At 30.6% G+C, this 16,982-nt stretch overlaps 2 pseudogenes; both read right to left on the reverse strand.

Moving 5' to 3' along the window:
- Positions 1–381: 381 nt before the first annotated feature.
- On the reverse strand, positions 382–3,275 carry LOC145948435 (uncharacterized; annotated as a pseudogene).
- Positions 3,276–5,675: 2,400 nt separating this feature from the next.
- Positions 5,676–11,067, reverse strand: LOC145948436 (uncharacterized; annotated as a pseudogene).
- Positions 11,068–16,982: the final 5,915 nt, after the last annotated feature.

Genomic DNA, 16,982 nt, shown 5'->3' on the forward strand with positions numbered 1-16,982 from the left:
GATTTATCGCAATTAAATAACTGTTGCCTAATAACATTTAAATGTAATAAATATTGCAATACTGTATTTGCATAGCATGAAACTTTGTCTGTATTTTGGAAACCACGTATGATCCAAACAGTATTTCTTCGAACTGTTTGATCTGAACTTGATTTTTGAAAGATAATTCTCAAAGTTAAATTTACTTGATTATTTTGTTAAATTGTTCTGTTATTTTTCCAAAGTTTCTTTCTTAGTTGTAATAAATCCTGTTTTAATAATAAAAAAAGTTGCAGAACGTAGATTAACTTTTTTTAAAGCAAGAGTAGCAAATGCTTTTCAAAGTACTATCGTCATTCCTAATTAAATATTTGCAATTCATTTATATAATATTTTCGTGATCTAAGTGTGTTTTTCTACAAATCAAAAACAAATTAATATAATAATCTGCGATACACTTACACTTACAAGGGAACTATCACAACTGTCCGACGCCGATTTAATTTTCCTTGAAATATGTTGTAAAATATGCAATTTTAAGAGACACGTATTTTGTTATACGTGCCCAATTAGCTACATCATTACAACCATCAACGTCACATGTTGTTAACATTTGTTCAAAACTAAATTCTACTGGATTTTTAAATTCTTCTGGTCTTTCATTCGTATATCCACTTTTAAACCAAGAGTATTTAAATAAATTATGATATCGAGGAGATGATAACTGATTATATATTAAAGATTGTAATTTTATAATATTATTTCGGTGATGTAAATTTATATCAAAATTCAACAATAAAACAGTATCCGAAAATCTTCTTGCAAAGTTCTTTCAGATTCTAAATCCGTAAACATCTAACGGTTGTATTTTTTCCGTAGTTCCTTTCGGTATTACCATAGTGGTAATTTGTTTTTCTGTTGGTGTTAAATCAGCGACAATAGTTGGACACTGTCCGCACCATGAATCTATAAAAAGAACACTATCGCGACCCACATTTGGAAAATAAGCTTTTTCTAACCATTTTTTTAAATGATCTACAAAACAAGAAGAGAAACGTGTATATAACACATTATAATAATATTTTTATATAAGTTTTTGACGAATCATCATAACGATAGGATCGTTTTCTCTCTTTCAAATGTTTGACAAACTTCAATTTATGTTATGTTTATTTAAATATGTTATAACTACATTATGGAAAAGTTGACGTTATCGTTAATTTGGCTGCACCTCTACTAATGAATATTACACTTGATAAGAACCACATCCATATGGTCGAAATGTTGTGTTTTTTGAATAAATATAATTTTGGCTAGTTGGGTCGACTTTACTTCGTTCCTACTTTAATATTTCACTAGCGACTTTTTAAGTATCTAATTATTATTTTTATATAAGTTTGAAATGTTTTACAAAATATAAGAAACTAAAATTTATCTTATGTCATTACCTGATGTCATTTTACCGGATTTCGAAGCAGTTACAATAACATTTGGTGGTGTGAATAGATTTTCTTTCACTCTAGGGCCAAAAGTACCACTAGGTTCTTGTAACATGATAAACAAAGGTGACAGTAATCTTCCATTACAAGAAATTATCGGTTGAATAGTATAGGAATGTGTGGTTGATGATATGGATTGCACAACTCGTTCTACTTTCTTCACTCCTTGGTCACATAATGATCTTCCAGAATGGATTTCTAATTGAAAACCACTTTGATCTGTATCATAAACATTTTCAGATCCAAATTGTTCAATGAGAGGTTTCACTGTTTTTATAAAATCTTGGGCTTCTTTTTGAATATTATCAGAATCTCCCAACATTTTTCTAGTAATAAATTTTGTAATTTTTCTGGATACAATTCGGTGAGACTTTTTAAATCGTGATATACACGCAGGTGATCCCTTAAATACAGGATTTAAATCTCCTATTTCTCTTTGTGCCTCCAAGGCTCATCTTCTTATATCAACATCATGAATTATAAATCCTGCTTGAACAGCTGCATTAAATTTATCATGCGTAATTTTGGAAATATGAGATAACTTGTCAAGACGACTTCCACCTGACCTTAACTGTTCTTCCCATCGCCTCAATTGACGTTCAGATGAAACTCTTCTAAACTTGTGTTGCACTGACTTAAAAGAACGATGTTTAATGGTGGTATTTCTATTTTCATCACGATTCCTGATTCTGCCAATATTCAATAGCTCGCCGTTTGTAAGAAACATCAAAATTGTCATCATCATGGCATCGCTTATTATGAACATTTACATTATCTTCATTCCATGCTTCTTCATCTTCTTCAATTATTTCAAATTGTTTGAATCAAAGTCCGGTGAAAATTCTGGTGTTAGGAGTGAGGCGGAGATATGTGCAGAAAACCACAAAATTAAGGCGATGTTTCACTCAGAAAAAATATATAAGTGTAATTTATTATCACTATAATTAAAGGCAAAAATTAATACTGGCCTTCTGCCAATTTACCACAAAATAATAAATGTGAGATAAGAAACTAAAATAAAATGTCTTTGGTAAATATCACAAGTAGTTAATCGAGAAGTCCGATGATTATTGAACCACGTGCCGATCAACGGGACCGGCAATGGCCGCACCGAGTATCACGCCGCACTTGTATTGTTCAATGAGGTGCACTTGTCTTAGTCCGTTGTCACAATGAGAGATCCGATAATTGTTCCTTGAAGATAGAGAAAGTCCGAGAGATTGCACTGGTCCGTTGTAGAGTTTTTTGATTTCACCTTTTGTCCGTTCGCTTACTTATGTTCACGTTTAGCCGAGAGAGAACAGCTCGAGGTAACTGGAAACGAAGTACTGGCCGATGATAGCGAGATCCTTTTCGAGGCGACATGTGCGCACGATGATTGATGTGTTGCTCCTTGATTGGCCTAGTTACCTCAGGGAGATAGCCCGTGATTTGTGAGTCACGGCCGTGGGAAAGGGGAAGAGAGAATGCGTGCGAAGTCAGTAGCGTTCAGAAAGAGAAAGAATGAGAGAGCGAGTGATAGCGGGTGAGTGGGAGCGAGAACGAATATGGAAGAGGTCGTTTAGGGGTGTAGAGATTTTCCAACACAAATGTATGCAATTTATGAGGTTCTTCATAATCAAGCGATGTTTCTTCTGTCACTTCCAGTCCGTTGAATTGATCAATATTGTCCAATAATAATTTCTGAATATTTTCTTTTAGTTCTATCTCGGCTTCAGTTACCGGCGTTTCCATAAGATACATAGTATTTATTGCTGCTAGTAAAAGTCTAACAACGTTAAGTGGATTGATAATCATCTTATAGACAATTGCACTTATACTCGTGAAAGTATAACTTAAGGAAAAACAAAAGGTTTGCAGACACGATTTCAGCAAGCACACAGAGTGTGAATGTTAGCTTCTTGCAGTCTCTATGTACGTATTTATATACTATATTCACATTGATTTTTTTTCATTTAAGATTTCAATATCTAATCTTTTTTTGTTTACGTCTCCGAACGTGATGTTTTCCAGTCAATAATTGCAAAAAATATTTTTCAAGGTTAATAAGATTTAATTTGATTAATACAATTTCAACAATACACGTTATCAATAATGCAGCTATAGTATGATGTACCTTTAAAAAAAGGTAAAAAAAGGCGCCTAGTATGGGCACGCCAGTAGTGAAAAATTACCCATTGCAAACCCATGTAGAATCGTATGAAAAATTACTCATTGCAAACCCATGTAGAATTGTACCATTGCAAACCCATGTAGAATCGTATGAAAAATTACTCATTGCAAACCTATGTAGAATCGTATGAAAAATTATCCATTGCAAACCCATGTAGAATCGTACTACAAAAGTAATGATATCAAAAAAATTGTGCGCCAAGTGAAAGTAGAAACTTGTATCAGTGGAAAATTTAAGTTGCAAACCCATGTAGTAAAAAATTACCTATTGCAAACCCATGTAGAATCGTACTACAAAAGTAATGATATCAAAAAAATTGCGCGCCAAGTGAAAGTAGAAACTTGTACCAGTGGAAAATTTAAATTGCAAACCCATGTAGAATAGTACCTATGTAGAATAGTATAATTATAGAGACCTCTCTTCACGCTGGAAGTTGCAAACCCATGTAGAATCGTATAATTATAGACCTCTCTTCACGCTGAAAATTGCAAATCCATGTAGAATCGTATAATTATAGATCTCTCTTCACGCTGAAAGTTGCAAACATATAGAATCGTAATAAGAAAAAAATAATACAAAACACAAAAAAACAGAATTAAAAATTAATACAAGCATTAAAAATTAAAAATTTATGCAAAAATTATATAAATTAATACAAATAAAAAAAATAAAAAATTTAATTTAAAAAAACTAGGCACTGTTAAATTTCAAAATTAACTTTAGCATATTGTTTAATTTAGTAGTGCCTAGTTTTTTAAATTAAATTTTTTATTTTTTTTTATTTGTATTAATTTATATAATTTTTGCATAAATTTTTAATTTTTAATGCTTGTATTAATTTTTAATTCTGTTTTTTGTGTTTTGTCTTATTTTTTTCTTATTACGATTCTATATGTGTTTGCAACTTTTAGCGTGAAGAGAGGTCTATAATTATACGATTCTACATGGATTTGCAATTTTCAGCGTGAAGAGAGGTCTATAATTATACGATTCTACATGGGTTTGCAACTTCCAGCGTGAAGAGAGGTCTCTATAATTATACTATTCTACATAGGTACTATTCTACATGGGTTTGCAATTTAAATTTTCCACTGGTACAAGTTTCTACTTTCACTTGGCGCGCAATTTTTTTGATATCATTACTTTTGTAGTACGATTCTACATGGGTTTGCAATAGGTAATTTTTTACTACATGGGTTTGCAACTTAAATTTTCCACTGATACAAGTTTCTACTTTCACTTGGCGCACAATTTTTTTGATATCATTACTTTTGTAGTACGATTCTACATGGGTTTGCAATGGATAATTTTTCATACGATTCTACATGGGTTTGCAATGAGTAATTTTTCATACGATTCTACATGGGTTTGCAATGGGTAATTTTTCACTACTGGCGTGCCCATACTAGGCGCCTTTTTTTATCTTTTTTTAAAGGTAGGTTTTTATAGGGATATCATTCATTTTTGTATGATAAACATCTTTAAATAAATAAGCAAAAAACCCGCCACCACCCCCGTCATATTTAAAAATACGACGGTCCTCTGCTTACTATAGATAAAAACAACTATTTTGTACAACCATATTTAATTAAAATATTTTTATAGGTTTTTATTTATCAGTTGCAACTTTTTCATATCATTATTTTTATAGATTAATATGTCATTAAAAATATATTTATTATTCACAATCTATACCTCTAAGTCCATTGATGACTAATCGTTGCTGCTTATCTAGTTCATTATTAAATATATAAATAAAACAAAAAGTGTGTTATATTATTCCATTTTTAGTAGTAATAGCAAATTATTGACAATTTATGCATGTAAAAAATATTCTTTTGCACTTAAGAATAATGCAGAATAAAAGCGTTGTCATGAAATTACTAATACATTACGATACATTCTTTTATATAGGACTGATCGAAATGCAATATTAAATGATTAAATATTAATCATAAATTTTATATTATAAAAATCTATTTAGTGAGAATTTTTCAACTACTTTATTTTATATCGAATTTATATTATTTATTTGCTATTTTTTGTAAAAATATTATATAAACATCTTTAGCATCTCTAGGCCACTGCCTCTTTTTAACTTGCGCATCATCAATTTCGATCCAAATATTAGATAGTCCTTCTCTACATATGCTTATATAATGATCTTCATCGGTGCACGAACCATCCTAAAGAATAGCATTCATCGTCTTGTACAATTGTCCCGCTATTAATACTTTAGTTGTTGGAACAGCACATAAGTTAAATTTGTGTTCTGCTTTTATTAATTTACCATCTTGTGATAAAAATTGTATTAAACGAATAACAATTATTTCTCTTGTTAATGTTACTTCATTTTTAAATATTTTATCAGTTCCAGTACAACATTCACATGATTCGTTGTGTAAGTGAAACCAATGTGAAAATGTAGCATTTAATAAATCATTAAGATTATAACTTTTTTCCTTTAAATTATCAAGAGAAATTGAAATAGCAATATTATTTTCAACAATAGTTTTTGTATTGCCACATGTTTTGCATCGCTTGGTAGAAGTTACCTGATGTTGTATCAAATTTCTTAAGTAATCATGTTTTTCGCAAAGTGCCGTAAGAAAATCATACGCATTTCGTTTTACGATGCTCGAAAAATATTCTCCTAAACATTGCCGTATTGCATAGGTATTTAGATTACGCATTCCATTTTCATATCGATGCATTAATATACGTAAAACATCTGTTTTGTCGCAATTAATCAATTGTTGCCTAATAACATTTAAATGTAATAAACATTGCAATACTGTATTTGCATAACATGAAACCTTGTCTGTATTCTGAAAACCATGTATAACCCAAGCAGTGTTTTGAATTCTTCGATTTGAAGCAATATCTTGAATTTTTTATCTGAACTTGATTTTTGAACAGAAGCAACTACTTTTGGTAACGCCCATCGAACATCTTTCACTTTATGACAGCGTTCTTTTGACACAGCAATCATTTCTGCTTTTGGATTGTGTATCCGTTTTAAACGATTATATTCAATAATAGCTTCATTGTTAGCAACTACTGCTGAAGGATCAACGTTAATTAAATGCAATCCTTCTAGAGATGTTACTCGCGACAAGGCAACATAAACTTGACCACAACTAAATACAGAATTGCCAATATCCGTAACAACACTTTGCAAACTTAATCCTTGGCTTTTATGAATAGTGATGCCATAACTTAAAGATAATGGAAATTGTTTTCGAATAACATACGCTCTATCCAATACCTGAAATTTAACCTTTACTCTTTCAATTTCATATTCTAAACCTGATGGTAAAAGAAGTTCAATCTTTTCTACGTCGTCAGTAGACGTTTCTCGTACAATTAAAATTACTTTAGCAATTGTACCGTTTACAAGACCCAAACTAGCATCGATGTTACGCCGAATCATAACTTTTGCTCCAATTTTAATTGTAATTTGTTTTGAAAGCCCAGCTGTTCGAGAATTATCATCATCGTTGACAATACTTTTAATACTTTCTTTTTTACATATGGTATACATTCAATCGTATCTTGAGCAATTAATAATGTTTCTTTGGAAACAATGCGACTTAACATTGCATCATTAAGGACATTACACATATTACAAGTTGGCAATAAACAAACAGTGTCCGATGGTAAACTGTTAATAAAATCACATAATTCATTTAATCTAGATTCGAAATAATCAGCTTTGAAAGATATTTTTCTACTCTCTAGAATTTTACAATCAGATTTTGTCACTAAACCTATACGAATTCGCGACAATAACTCACGGTAAGAATCATCTCCTTGCTGGCGCATATTGATTGTCAATTCATCATACTCAAATAATGTAATCCATAAATTAACAGCATTTAAAGAACCGACATTTAGCAATTTTTTTATCTGATAAATGTATAAAGATAGAATCTTCGCGTACAGGAGGTAATTGAAGCAAGTCTCCGAATAAAAGAATATGCTTTCCACCAAACCAACCATCATCGCAATCACTAGTGTCAAAAATCTCAGACAATCGAAGGTGTATATATATTAAAGTCAAATTAGATATCATTGACACTTCATCAATTACAAAAAGAATAACATCTTTAAGATCTGCTCGTAAAACTTTCAATACATGATCAGATAATTGTTTATACTTAGGAGTTTGACCATGTTCAACGGGTAATTGAAGCAATCTATGAACTGTCAAACCATCTATATTAAATGCTGCTATACCAGTAGGTGCTGCTACAGCAGTATCTTTGTTGAGATTTTGTTTTATCCAGCATTTAATAGTCTTGATTAAGAAACTTTTTCCAGTACCACCTTCTCCGCTAACATATAATCGTAATATTGATTTATCGGACTCTACAACATTGATAACTTTATCAAATACTCGTTTTTGATCCGTATTTAATTTTACTATCATTTCAGATACATCAATTTCTCAAATCGCTCTATCACCAAGATCTTTAAAATCTTGCATTGCTTCACCAGCCTCTATATTTTGAATACCTATCGCATTTTCAGGATCATCCTGAGACTGCTCTTTTTGTAAATCGTCATCTAAACATTGCTGAATTAACTGTTTTGCAGTTTCAAATGCTTTTTGCAATTCTTCTAATCTTTCATGATATTGCAATGCTTTTACAAGATGCAGTTTTACTTTGTGAAACGATTCGGCATAAGTATCGCATTCATTTTTAAGATCCTCCAATTTTCGCCATGGTTTAAACATAAGCAATAACGCAAAAAAATAATTTTCCGGCTGTGTATTAACATTATATCTATAATGATTAATAAGATATCCGCGCTGTCGCCGTTTAAGATAACAACCATTACGTATTTTATAATATTCAATAAACTTATTTTTCGGTTTGATCTTCGAGATATCGTACCACTGTGCAAATTCATAAAGAGACGTATTTTCTAGTTCGTTTGGTCTATGTGGATAATGATCATCTATCAAAGATTGATAAAATATATTTGTAGATTCAGCATCAAGAGCTTCAATTTCTCTGCGACTTTTTAATTTTCTATATCGTATTTGATTAACATCTAACCATCTGATGGTTGTATTTCGATCAGTTCCATACAAATGAATACCTAACAATGTATCAGCAGCTTCGAGAGCTCCACATTCTCTATTATTCGTAAATCGCAAAGCAATATTCCAAAGATGACTCGTTAATGATTTGTTTTTGTTATCCTTACTATCAAGAATAGTCTCAGATAATTCACTTTTCCCCGCTTTATTCATATATTTAGTAACATACCAGGTAAGCAGCGATGATTTTTCACCAATAAATTGTATATCCATATTACCTTCCCATGCAGTAAGAAGAACAGGATTATAGTCATTTATATTAACTTCATTATCCATTCGAGGAAGATCATAAAGTCTACTTTTATGTTTCAATTGTTTTCTACCAGCTATCGAAGTTGCCACATCTCTCATATTCAAAGTTTCAGTAACGGGACGAGGAAATCCAAAACGACATCGACGAATAACTTTACGTCCTACTTTTTTAGAGCGAAGACAATAATCATTATGTATATGTCGCTGATGCGTATCAACACGACTGTATAATAATGGCGAAATATTTTTATCCGGCATTTTGCAGCTTATATGTTGTAAAATAAATTTAGAAACTTCTTCCATAGTAGATTCACCGAAAATCGGTGCATTTTTAATCCAAATTAATAAGTGAAAATGTTGTATACCTCTACCTTGATATTCTCGTCGCCAGAAATAGTGCGTTACTTCTCCAATTGGATGATCTTTGGACTTGATAAAGTCAAGCATTGCCCGAAACTTATTATCGAGAAACCTGGATGTTGATGCAGGATCTCTAGCAGTGAGTACGCTAACGCTAAAGGAAGCGTCATGCCATCCATTTACTTCACGAATATATTCACCTAAATCTTCCCATAACCATTCACTTGGACTTAGTGTTAAAAACCATGTCGCAGGTCCATAATGCTGTGTCATACAATTTAAATCACTTCTCGGTCTACGCCAATATTGCTCCGTATTTCGAAGTGTGGCAAATATTGTACTCAAATTAGATTCCAACAATTCTTTCGACATTGCGTCTAAGTATTCTGCAGCTGTATAACGAAGTCGCGGATTAGTTACATTCATTTTATGAAAAATTCCACGACTTAATTGACGCATATTTGCATCGTTCAATAAATAAAATAAATATTGTTGATTCAATCTATACTGTGGATGTTTAGATGTCAAACGACATTTAATAAATTCATGATCATGAAGTTTAACCTGTCTAATTTCACGTTGTCCATTAATACCAGAAGAATATAAATCTGGAAAACACATTAAATCTAAATGTTGCTCACGATTATTCAAAGGCCAGTCCTGAATTTTTAACATTTGATATAAGGCTGTTGCAGTTTTATTTGCTTTCTTTTCATATAAAGGATAGATAGTATATTGTTCGTAATAGCCATCGTCTTCAGCATTAGTAACTTGAGTTAACATTGCTTTCCGTTGGTCTTCTGTATCATTTTTGATCTCTTCTATCGGATCATTTAATAATTTAGTCTCATCATCAGCCACTTCTGCATTATCTTCTGTCTCTTCCATTTGGAATTCAGAATTTTTTATTTTGGTAAACGTAAATCATTATGATTATTTGGCAATATAATATGAGAGTATAAAGTATTGTTACGCTTTAACCACGTTAAAGCATCAAATACTTTTTTAACATCAACTACCTCTTCCCAAATAATCTTTGATTTTGTCGGGATACCTCTAACTAATATGTATAATTCATGATTAATATTTATTGGATCAGTATTAGAACATAATTTATTCAATGTCTCTTGTAACGGAAGTGGTAAATGAAATGTTCTACCTTTAACTTTTGGTACCATTTGTCTTTGAGGCAACTTTCTATTCATAACACTTCCCATTTTGAGAACAATTTGAAACGCTTTAGCTCTCTGTATAAGAATTTTTTCGAATGTATTCAGAGATGATATTACTTCAGGCACCTGATTTGTAAAGAGATTATTTAAGACACAGTATGCAGGCATTAAGCCTTTACGAAATTTGCTTGCACAATAATTACATATGTATTGCGCATCAACTTTTTGTTGTACATACGTCATCAAATCTCGCCAAATTAGTGTCTGAAAACTATTGACTTTAGAAACATTTTTTTTACAACAAAATCTCTCGCACGATACGTAAACATGTCGTGGTGTTTCCATAGAGCGTTTAGTCAACGCTTTAAATGCTTTACGATATTTAAAAATAATATCATCATCACTCAAAATTGTATCAGTCCGTTGATGTCTGTACATATCTACTTTCTCCTGTGCAGTAGTCACAATTTCATTCAAAGTGTTCATATCAGCATAATTTAATGCATCATCTAGATTTTCCATCTTTCGATAAAAAGCTGTAAGTTGGTAAATTAAACGCTTCATATATCTTACTTTTGGAAAATGAGGCGATAATAATTGAACTGGAAGAAACATTCCTTTGCAAAGTGTTTAATCAATATAGCAGCTACGCATATGACCCAATTTCTCATTTGAAGTTTTCATAGTACATTTATGAATCTTGCATCAGTTTTGGTACATTTTTTAAAGTACATGTATTTACGGTTTCGAGAAACTTTTGATAACGATCAATTAAAAGCAGATCGTTAATTTTACAGCTTGCAGTATTACACATCAGAATTGGTTCATTCTTTGAAGTACATGTGTTTACGGTCTTGAGAGATTTTTGAGAATGGTCAATTAAAAGCGGATCGTTAATTTTACAGTTTGAAGTATTACACGACCAAGATTTTTTAGCTCGTTCTGTTATTAATGGTAATATGTTTACTACTTTTCCTTCTACATTCATTACCAAAGGTTCCAATGGATTTACATCATACTGATATGTAGACTCAATGAAATAATTTTCAGATGAGGCTGTATGTCTAGATTCGCCACATAGCGCAGTTAATTTGTCTTCGATTGTAGAACAATCTGCGACAAGAGTCAAATACACTTCTGATTTCTTTTTAATCAAACTTAACATTTTATATATATTGCGAATATAATTTTTTCTAATACACATGCACCAACGTACAATTTTTTCGGCTTTCAATCGTTTATCAATATGACCTTTAATATTGATTTTTTCAATAATATTTTTTATAAATATTTTTGAAGAATTATAAAGTTTTATTGTGTTTTTGGACCTGAATTGTTCATACTTTTTAGTAATTTTTTTGACAATATTGCAAGTTTTTATTTCAAATGTAGATTTTGTCTTGATTTTATTTTGTATTTTTGTCTGATAATATCGCTTATTATAAAGCCATTTGCGATTAGGATCCAATCTTTTTTGTCTATCTCGTTCATGCTCAAAGTTTTTCGAATAACGCATACGCTTTTGTGCGCGTTTATTTTCTAAATCTCGTTCATATCGATATCGATCTTTAATGCGTACATCTTCTAAGTTTCGTTGATATCGATTACGCTTTTTAGCGCGCTCATTTTCTAAGTCGCATTGATATCGATTACGCTTTTTACCACGTCTATATTTTAAATGTTTATATTGATCGCGCTGTTTAGCGCAATTTTCTTCTAAGTTTAGCCGATATCGATTGCGTCGTTTAGCGCATCTATCTTCTAAGCTCTGTTTATATAGATCGTGCTGTTCAATTTCTAAGCTCTGTTTATACAGATCGTGCTGTTCAATGCAATTATTTTCTAAATCTTGTTCATATATATCATGCTTTTTAGTCTGATTATTATCTAAATTTTCTGTATAGCGTGCACGTTTATTTATGCAGTGATTTTCTAAATCATGCTGCTTAGTTTCTTTATAAATATCATTGTTTGTTTTCATGCAATCCTTTGAAGCATTTTCTGTTAATTGTAATTGATTATTATTTAATTCTTTTTTAGATTGGTAAATATGACGTTGCTTTTCTAAACGGTTCAAAGTTTGTTGTTCTGTCTCACATCGACGTATAGTACGTATACGGTCTGCTTCAATCTCTCTTGCTTTTATTACTGCTAATGGAAGCACCTTTTGAGGAATATATTGTGGATCTTGTGGAAAATGCTCAATAACATTAGATTCAAAAATCTTAATTAAATGCAAACGCATTAAACTATGATCATATTTTACTTTTTCGGTTTAATATTAAATAACAATGAAATTGCAAAGGCTATTGCGAAAACCCCGCAATCGCTACCGTTTGGTTGGTATTGTACAGTAGGAAATATGACAGATTTTTTTTCAAAGTTACATGTTGGAAATAATTTTTTCAAGAATTGTTCATGTTGTCTATGCAATTTTTTATTATTTAATGCATCATAAATAAATATTTTTTTTGTATCGTAATAACTACAAACCCAATGTCCATCTGATGGACCTGACGAACTATATAATATTTGTATGTGTTTTTTATCAATTGGCATAGCCTGAATAGTATCAGGAAGTTGTAATCGCCACGTTTCGACAGGTCTATAATCTGAACAATTTTTTAAAAGATTGTCAAAATGTTCCATATGTATGTCGGTTAACCATTCGCCTCGCATAATTATGTCTTTTTCTCTAGGCATTAGGACTATTTGTTTGTTTCTCTTTACAGACATTTTTTTATATGTATATATAATAATTTTTTATATGTATATATATATATATATATATATATAAGGTAAACGCTTTATATAAACAATAGCTTTACATATACTTTTTACTTTATATAGACTAGTTTTACTTTTATATTTCGTATAACAATTTTTTTTTATATAAACAGTATATTCTATATCGGCGCACAGCAGCCGCTTTTGAGAGGCGCACAGCAGCCTTGTATCGGCGCACAGCAGCCGCTTTTGAGAGGCGCACAGCAGCCTTGTATCGGCGCACAGCAGCCGCTTTTGAAAGGCGCACAGCAGCCTTGTATCGGCGCACAGAAGCCGCTTTTGAAAGGCGCACAGCAGCCTTGTATCGGCGCACAGCAGCCGCTTTTGAAAGACGCACAGCAGCCTTGTATCGGCGCACAGCAGCCGCTTTTAAGAGGCGCACAGCAGCCTCTTTACGAAAATTAAAATTGGTGTATATCCAATGTATATCCACGTGGAAAGCCGCTATTGAAATTGTCAATCCTGGAGATCCTGGTCTGCGCAGAAAATTAAAACTTCTTGTTTCACATTAACATTATTTAAAGTGAGTGGAGCTTTACAATTTACATAATTTTAAACAACTAATTATTCAATAAATACAAATTTCTCATCAAAAATTTGAAATAATTGCTTTTTGGGGGACCATTAGAACTCTCAACAGAACTGCTGGCGTTCAATCTCTGAAATTTATAAAATTTCGAATTGCGACTAGCCAGAAGATTTTTATATCGCATCGTAGCGTTTTGAATGCTATATAATAATTTAAATAGTTCAAGCTATTTCCTTAACCAAAGTGTTAAAGTTAACTCGACATAATTAATGTAGCCAAGGAAAGTCACAAAAACATTTATAACAATATTCTGAAACTTTTAACAATATTGTTATGCATCACTGCGCAGATTTTTTGTATCATGTAATTTCTGCGCAATGATACATAACAACATCCTTAAAGGTTACAGAATAGACCGCTAAATATCTCTCACAATAAATAAATAATATTAAATTACATATCTGAAAGAATCAAATGATATTTTAATATATTTTATACAGTAAATTATAAACAGAAAATTATTTCAGATAAAACTTCTGTTTTGGTTCCATTAACACATATAAAAGCATTGTACTTGCAAAATGTAATAGTCGTGAATCATTCAGTTTATTATGTAGTGGTATACAATTTTCAAATATCTCATTATATATTTAAATAAATAATACATGAATATATATATATGTATACTGCGTGTGTATGAAATAATGGACACAGAAAATTCATTAAATATAATAAAATATTCATAAATTAAAATATTCAATATAAGAGAAATTCAAATACATCATTAGGTATTTAAATAAATAATACATACATATATATATATATATATATACTAGTTTTTTCAATATATATATATTGAGAAAACTATATTGAAACCAAATCTTAAACCCAATCATAAATATGATATACTTTGCGAATGAATAACAGAATCATACCTGATAAATATATCGAAATAATATAGCAATTATATGTTTTTTTAAATTCTCCTCTTGTTGGTTTTTCCTCTTGTTATATCCTCTTCCTCTTTTTCTACTGTTTCTATATATCGTAGCTGAAAAAAGTAAATATATTTAGTAATTTAACAAATATAACATTATTAATTTGCTTTAAGAATATGAATAATTGCAAGAATATATATATATATATTTTTTTAAGAATAATAACGTAATTATTAACTTCCTTATTTTATACCAACAATTATGTATTTATAAAAGAAATAATAAAATGGTAGCGTAATAAGAAAGTATTATAGTTATTATTACAACTACTTTCATATGTTACGCTATCATTTTACTATTTCTTTTATAATAATTTTCTTGCTACACTACCATCCTACTATTTCTTTTATAAGGACGTAACAATAAAAAATAAATGTATTTTGGCAATAATTTAAAATATATGTAATGTATCTATATATAATAATGTAAATAAATGCTAAAATGTGTATATACTACTATGTTAAACCAAATCTTAAATCCAATCATAAATATGATACTTTAAGAATGTATAATAGAATCATACCTGATTAATATATCTGAATAATATATAGCAATTATATGTTTATTATTCTCCTCTGTTGTTTTCTTCTCTTGTTTTCTTCTCTTTCTTCTCTTTCTATATATCGTAGCTGAAAAAAGTAAATATTTGAGTAATTTAATAAATATATAACATTATTAATTTGCTTTAAGAATATTAATAATTGCAAGAACATTTATATATATATATATATATACATTTTTAAGAATAATAACGTAATTATTAACTTCCTTATTTTATACCAACAATTATGTATTTATAAAAGAAATAATAAAATGGTAGTGTAATAAGGAAGTAGTTACTATTACAACTACTTTCTTGTTACGCCATCATTTTCTTTTATAATAATAATTTTCTTGCTACACTATCATTCTACTATTTTTTTTATAAGGATGTAACAATAAAAAATAATTGTATTTTGGCAATAATTTAAAATATATGTAATGTATATATATATAATGTAAATAAATGTATATATAATAGAGTATTTATAACTGAAGACTTTCCAAAACACTATAATAAAACTTTTTTCTCAAGTACTTTTCGTGTTATAAGGCTTCAAATTTACAATTTTTCGACGTAAAATGTAAAATATCTTAAAAAAAATATTCAATTTTCGGTAATCTTACTTCTATACTTTTATGCATAGAATAATGAGATCAATCAATTAGTTTAAGAAAAACAAATAATTTTTTCTTAAAAGCAATTATGTGTTTTTTGACACCAATTGATTGATCTCGTTATTCTGTGCATAAAACTATAAAAGTAAGATTAGCGAAAACTAAATATTTTTTAAGATATTTTACATTTTATGTCAAAAAACTGTAAACTTCAAGTCTTATAACTCGAAAAGAACTTGAGAGAAAAATGTTTTATTATAGTGTTTTGGAAAGCTTTCGACGTAAGCTACATACCTTGGTTATATTATTTCGCGCTATTATTATCACGACGCTCACTGTTACCAGTTTCTTCTTCTTCTTCTTCTTCTTATATTGGCACTGGGCTTCGTCTATGCAACACCCATGCTGCCAGATGATGTTACCAGTTTCGAAACATGCAACACGTCGTCTTAAGGCTTCTGCACATGGGACGCGGAAACGCTTGCGCGTGGTAACAAGCAATACGTTGATTGGTTACCGCTTCGCTTCTTGCCGCGCGGTAAGCATTTCCGCGTCCCATGTGCAGAAGCCTTAAGATTTGACGTGTTGCATGTTCCGAAACTGGCAACAGTGTCGATACTCTCATGTCTCGTCCAACGCGGGCCAGCATATCACGTTAACAAAGGCACACTCAGTGATCAAAGAAATAAAATGAGTAAAGAAAAGGAAAAGAAGTCGCCGCCGAGTAATAAAGAAAAGAGCACAAAGATTCAAGAAGTAAGTAGATTTTTATTTTATTAATTATAATACGTCTATTATATGTTCACACGACAACAAGAATGGCTTAACACAATTTTACGCACATATCGAAATATATTTGCATTTTTTATATGCTCTGATGTGTGCATAAATTTGTTAAAGCATTCCTGTTATCGTGTGTACATACATGCATACATGCATAGTACTCTGCGTTGATACCACTGCTT

Source organism: Prenolepis imparis, unplaced genomic scaffold (genome assembly GCF_030444845.1).
Source record: "Prenolepis imparis isolate NDT839.2.m4 unplaced genomic scaffold, iyPreImpa1.0 SCAF_390, whole genome shotgun sequence".
NCBI classification, from domain to species: domain Eukaryota; kingdom Metazoa; phylum Arthropoda; class Insecta; order Hymenoptera; family Formicidae; genus Prenolepis; species Prenolepis imparis.